Below are 6,968 nucleotides of genomic sequence, written 5' to 3'. Positions count from 1 at the left end.
AGCCTTGCCACACGGGCAGCTCACATGCCCGTGCCTTTCGGGGGTGTCGACCAAGGTTTACACGACTCACACGGCTTGGCCGTTGAGCCCAGACGGACGTGGCAATTTAATGGATCAAACACAGCCTAGCAACCACGTCACACGGTCGTGGCACACGGGCGTGTCCGTTTTTTAAGGAGTTGTATTTTACACGGAAAAAGGACACTTAGGGAGCAAGAAAGCCAATCAAAAGCCTATATAAACACCCTAAGTATGACCTAGAAAGGGGCTCTCTCTCCAGAACTTTTCTAGAACACAGAACCACACGCCAGAAATTACTTGAAGGAAGCCAGACGATCCATCTCAAAAGCTGGAGCTACTCCAAGACTGAAGATCTCTCTCAGAATTCGTTCAGGGGTTTTAGAGTTTTCTTTATATTTTGTTATTTTCATACTTTTGAGATGTACTCTTATTTTATTATGAACTAAAACCCCTTAGATACCTAAGGGGGATAAAACCTATAATGGATCTTGTTGTTATTATCTGAACTGTATGATAAATACTTGATTTGTTCTTAATTATGTGCTCTTAATGCTTGAGTTAATATTCCGGGTATTAATTCATGATTTGATGTGCTTATGCAGAGGAGGAATAGGCCCTGCCTAAGAGTAGATTTGGCATAATTAAGCGGAATTGATCGGGCGCCTAGAAATAGGGTACGAGATTTTGCCGGATCAAGGTGAAACCTAATATGGGAGTCCATAGATCGAGCTCATGCAACCCTAGAGTGTTAATTAGAGAAAAGTCTCGGTTATTCAATCTAAGGGTTAGACGTTATTAGTCTTGAATAGGGATAATAACATAGGTTAGGGAATCTCATGGATCAAGTCAAGTGAATAAATCATCCGGTTCAAAGTCAGATAACAAGTGAAATCTAGGTGGATTCCACCTTGGGTATCGTCTTTATCAATTGCTTTTCTTCAAGTCTTTTTCCAAACTTTCTCTTTGCTTTGATTAAATTAGTTAATTAGTTTAGATAATTAGTTTAATAAACAAACCCTTTTTATTCTTAGCCTAGATAATAAAGAGATAGTTATTACTAGTACTTTTGGTTCCCTTGGGTACGATATCCCGATCTTGTCATTACTATACTATTGTTCGATAGGTGCGTTTGCCTTTTCGTCGTGATAATAGTTAGTCTAGGTTTGATCTTCATTATAAAAATTTAGTACTTGTTACGAATCACTGCAATCAAGTTTTTGGCACCGTTGCCGGGGAACTAAAATATTAGGAACACTAAATTTTTATTACTTTAGCCATTTATTTTTCTTGTAATTTAATTTAATTTAATTATTATTATTTATTAATTTACTTTTTCTTTCTCTTGACAAGTTTTTATAGTTTATGACTAGAAGAAACCCGTTAGGACCCTTACTTTTTTACGAAGAAATCGATCGAACAGTTCGTACAAATCAAAGAGAAATAAGACGTAGTTTACGATACACAGAAAACAAACAAGAAGACAATACTCAACCTCCAACCAATGAGATGGCTAAAAACCAAGACAATCAGCTGCCTCCTACAATTGCAGGTAATCAAAATCCTGCTCCACGTACTATGTATGACTATGCTAAACCCTCTTTAACAGGAACTGAATCAAGTATAGTTAGACCTGCTATTGCTGCGAATAATTTTGAATTAAAACCTAACACTATTCAAATGATACAGCAGTTTGTTCAGTTTGATGGTTTGCAGGATGAAGATCCTAACACTCACTTAGCAAATTTCCTAGAATTTTGCGATATATTTAAAATCAATGGCGTTTCTGATAATGCCATCCGTATTCGGTTATTTCCCTTCTCATTGAGAAACAAAGCTAAACAGTGGTTAAACTCGTTACCACGAGGGTCTATCACTACTTGGGAGCAAATGACCGAGAAATTTTTACTAAAATATTTTCTGTCGGCTAAAACGGATAAATTGCGCAATGATATCTCTTCTTTTGTGCAGATGGAATTAGAAACACTTTACGATGCATGGGAGAGATACAAGGATCTATTGAGAAGGTGCCCTCACCATGGGTTACCTCTATGGCTGCAGGTTCAAACGTTCTACAATGGTGTGAATCCCTTGACAAGACAAATGATTGACGCAGCTGCTGGCGGAACCATAAACAATAAAACACCAGAAGATGCCTACGAATTCATAGAGGAGATGTCACTGAACAACTATCAGTGGCAAGTCATGAGGACTAAGCCAACAAAAACAATCGGCATTTATAACATCGATTCAGTCACCATGCTTTCTAATCAGGTAGAACTTCTCAACAAAAAGATTGATAGTTTTCTTCGTTCTATGCAGGTACATCCAGTAATAAGGTGTGACTCAAGCAGAGGAGGTGTGCATACAGAATACCAATCCTTCAATTCTACAAATTAAGAAGAACAAGTCAACTCTATGGGTAACAATAACTTTCGATCTCAAAATAACCCATACAGTAATACCTATAATGCAGGTTGGTGGAACCACCCAAATTTTTCCTGGGGAGGTCAAGAGAATCAAAAGCCACAAAATCCTCAGGGTTTTCAACAGCCACGTTATCAATAAGAGAAGAAGCAGAACCTTGAAGAGATGCTTTCAAAATTCATCTCAGTGTCAGAAACCCGTTTCCAAAATACCGAGGCAGCACTTAAGAATCAACAAGCATTGATCCAAGACTCGAAACTCAGATAGGCCAGCTATCCAAACTAATCTCTGAGCGACCACAAGGTATGTAACACCCCGTACCCGAGACCGTCGCCGAGGTCGGACACGAGGGGTTAACAGACTTAGTTCACTTACTTTCACAGTTTATTTTTTTTTTAAAATTTCCAGACATGCTGGTTACTGCGTCACTGTCACCTTAAAAATCATATCTTGAGTTCCACAACTCAAAAATCATTTTTGTGATTTTTTCCTGAAACTAGACTCATATATGCATCTACAAATTTTTTTATAGAATTTTTGGTCAAGCCAATTAGTACAGTTTATTAGTTAAAGTATCCCCTGTTACAGGGTTCGACTACTCTGACCTTTGTGCATTGCGACTTAGATATATCCCTGTACAGAGCTTCAATAATGATGCAGTTTGTTTCTATAGAAACTAGACTCAAAAGGGAATCTATGCATATATTGAATGACTTCTAATTATCTCTGGTTAATTTACAATGAATTTCCAAAGTCGAAACAGAGAATCCTGAAACCGTTCTGGCCCTGTCTCACGAAAACTTAAATATCTCTTAACATACTATTCATATGATCATTTCATTGCTTCCCTATGAAATTAGATTCATCAAGGTTCGTTTACATAATTTATTCACTATTTAATTCCACTCCTACTATTTTTAGTGATTTTTCAAATCTACATCACTACTGCTGTCAGCATCTGCCTTTAAGGTAGACTTTACCTATTTCATAGTTTCCATGATTCAACTAGCCTTTTTAGCATAAATAGCACAAATTATGATAGTGATTAACCATTCCAATGGCCACTCCTTGCCAAGCATATCCACCTCTCAATAACCATGTCCATACCAAAAGATTATAACATTATGCTAAAAACATATATAAGCCATTTTCGCATGGCTATCCAAAATTATACAATTTCAAAGGGTCCATGACCCACAACAAAAAGGGGTAGTCCTATACATGCCATTTTCAGAGTTCAACCAAAAGTGTACCAAGAGGGCTTTGATAGTGTGGACGACTTCGACTTCAATAATCCCGAGTCCGATAGCTAACGAACCAAAATCTATAAAACAGAGATTCAAAGAACGGAGTAAGCATTTAGTGCTTAGTAAGTTTTAAGCAAAACAAAGTGTTCTCAATCACTATCATTGGTCATTCATTTCAACTGTTCGATGAAGTTAATCTAGAGCTTCATCTCGAACTATAATATCATTAAACGCAAAACTTGGCTGTCACATATATACTTTGAATAATAATGACCTAGATGGTCAAATATTTCCAAGCACATTCTTCATCAATTTTCGCTTTCAATAATCCTTTCCACTTGTTCATAATCACATCCATATTTTTAAGTATTTCAGCATGACGAGTACTAAATTACCATAGGCACATAAAGAACCAAACATATTCCTTATCACATATACGTAAGCTTACAAATCATAATCCTTACCTTGTCTTGGCACATCTAGCTCAACCCCACCCATGAGTAAGTAATACGCACTGAACATCTTAAATACATAATACTTATTTGATGGTAACTTAATGCAGATACTCAATATCAAGGTCTTACTTGAATCCTAGCATTTAGCCGTCGGGTCTTTAAAGATCGGATATAGTACGAGTCTGAAGCCTCTGAGACATTAATCAGATAATATTTTCAAGATAAAGCCTCGGGGTTTTAACCGGATATAGTATCGACACAAATGCCCTTCGGGACTTATCACATTTATACACGTTCACATCCATCACATTGGCCATTAGGTCTTATCTCATATATACACTTTCACATTCAGCACATTGGCCATTCGGCCTTATCACATATATACACTTCCACATTCATCACGTTGGCCATTCGGCCTTATCACATATATATATATTTTCACATTCATCACGTTGGCCACTCGGCCTTAACATATATATATATTTTCACATTCATCACATTGGCCACTCGGCCTTATCACATATATATATTTTCACATTCATCACATTGGCCATTCGGCCTTATCACATATATATACTTTCACATTCATCACATTGGCCACTCGGCCTTATCACATATATATATTTTCACATTCATCACATTGGCCATTCGGCCTTATCAAATATACATATCTTGTACATCAATTTCATCATAACAAAATTGACTAGGTATACTAGTCATTTGTGGCTTATAGCTTCACTTTAATACGGATTTGGTACTTTGATTACCAATGTTTAATCGATAGCTTATAAGCAACTCAAATAGTTTTACTAAGGTTTACAACAAAATCCCAAATTCAGCACAAGCTGTTTTTCTTGAGCAACAGTCATTAAATTATTCGTAAATGGAGCTACGAAACTCTAAATGAAGTGCCGTTAATTTTCCCTGAAAATAGACTCATACATATTTTATCCAACAAATTTTCAGAATTTTTGGTTTGGCCAATCAATACCAGATTTTTCTTAAAGTTTCCCCTGTTTCACTGTTTGACTAATCTGACCACTCTTCACTACGAAGAAAATTTCTCATTGTACAGAATTCAAAATGTGTTCTATCTGATTTCATTTGAAACTAGACTCATTAAGGAGTCTAAGCATATAAATTTTATCTTATAACCATTTTTGTACAAATTATAATGATTTTCTAAAAACAGAATAGGGGATTTCGGAGTCGTTCTGACACAGTCCCACACAACTTTAAATATCTCTTTACAGGCAATTTCTTTGCTTACACGGTCTCTTTTATAAGAAACTAGACTAACTAAGCTTTGATTACATATTTTATTTAGCCTATAATTCCACACTAACAATTTATAGTGATTTTCTAAAATCACGTTACTGCTGCTGTCCAAAGCAAATTATTACAATTTACTCTTAAATTTCCAAGTCCAAACACATATGAACTTACCATTCAAATTTAAGACATATCATGGCCACATCATATCTTATTAAATCAACTCATTATGCCCTATTATGGTTGAATTTACTCAACGTTTAATCGCTTAAAACTTACCTCGGAAGTGGTCGACGACTAGATATCCACGGCTATTCGTTTACTTTCTCTTTTCCCCTATCCGACTTTGAGCCTCTTTGCTCTTAAGCTTGGATTACACAAATTTAACTTATTGTTAATCAACTAATCAAGCATTGTATCATGAGCATATTCGCTTTCACACATTTTAAACATAGTAATAATCACGCACATTAAAATCAAAATGCAATTAATCCCATACACAAAAATATAGGACACTTCACTTCCATCTACTTATATACACGTATCACATAAGACTATTTCATACTTTCTATCACCTAAACAAACAACAAATTTTCCAATTAATTTCTTGAGTCCACATTCGGCATCTATATCCACAAAAACACATTAGCCAATTACTATAAATCATCTAAACATTTTTCACTTAAATCACACATACATATCATGCTAGCACATAACACCATGATTTTGTCCTAATTTGGACAGCCAATAATTTAAGTATTACAGCAGCATATTAATTAGCTAAGTACCATAAATTTGTCCTAATTTGGACAGCCAATAATTTACAGCATTACAGCAGCAAATTAATTAGTAATAAACTATCTTAAGTTCAATTTTAACTCCCTCATGCAGCAACCAGACAGCATGCAAGTTAACTTCCAACATTCGGTCAAAGCATTTAAATAAAAGAATATGCATGCTAAATTTCCAGCATTTGGACAACATTTCAACTTGAAATTTTCCAGCCTTTCACCTTCAATATTTCAATATTCAAAAGCAAAAAGAAGAGTACAACTAATCAATTAAAATTTTTGAACATAATTCAAGGTATATGTTCAACTAAATATTCATGTTAACTCATAATCAATAAGATATTAAGTAGAAAATAAAACATTATTAGCATGCATGCTATCTACATACAACAACCATTCGACTTCCATCTATTATCAACCCTCAATACACAAAACATCAAAACCAACATCAAAGAAATATAAACATCCATGACCAAATGTCATCTTCATGACATAGCAAAGATTTGAACCATGGTTAGCTAGAACTCAAGCTAACAACTAAAACATGCATGAATCTCATGGCACAACATCAAACATACCTCAATCTAGTTACATGCATGGCGAACCTCTTCAACCTTTCTTCTTCCTTCCTCCTTAAAATTTTCAGCCAAGGATGAACCAAAGGATGAACACTTTTTTTGTTTTTCTTTCTTCCATTCACGGCAAAAGGGGGCATGGATGAGACCATTTTTTTCATCACTCCTCCATTTCATTATTTA

General features: G+C 35.4%; 1 long non-coding RNA gene and 1 other non-coding gene across 2 annotated transcripts; both read right to left on the bottom strand.

Moving 5' to 3' along the window:
- Positions 1 to 1,956: 1,956 nt before the first annotated feature.
- On the bottom strand, positions 1,957 to 2,063 carry LOC128280316 (small nucleolar RNA R71). Its single transcript, XR_008270496.1, has one exon. It is a non-coding gene; the product is annotated as a small nucleolar RNA R71 (small nucleolar RNA).
- A 1,486-nt stretch (positions 2,064 to 3,549) lies between these two features.
- On the bottom strand, positions 3,550 to 5,755 carry LOC128296369 (uncharacterized). Its single transcript, XR_008286963.1, has 2 exons — positions 5,699 to 5,755; positions 3,550 to 3,769 (listed from the first exon to the last, which is right to left on the bottom strand). It is a non-coding gene; the product is annotated as an uncharacterized LOC128296369 (long non-coding RNA).
- Between the last annotated feature and the right edge of the window lie 1,213 nt (positions 5,756 to 6,968).

This window comes from Gossypium arboreum, chromosome 8 (genome assembly GCF_025698485.1).
Source record: "Gossypium arboreum isolate Shixiya-1 chromosome 8, ASM2569848v2, whole genome shotgun sequence".
Classification (NCBI taxonomy): Eukaryota; Viridiplantae; Streptophyta; class Magnoliopsida; order Malvales; family Malvaceae; genus Gossypium; species Gossypium arboreum.
Note: the sequence above shows the minus strand (reverse complement) of the source record. Positions and strands in the feature narration are given on the sequence as shown.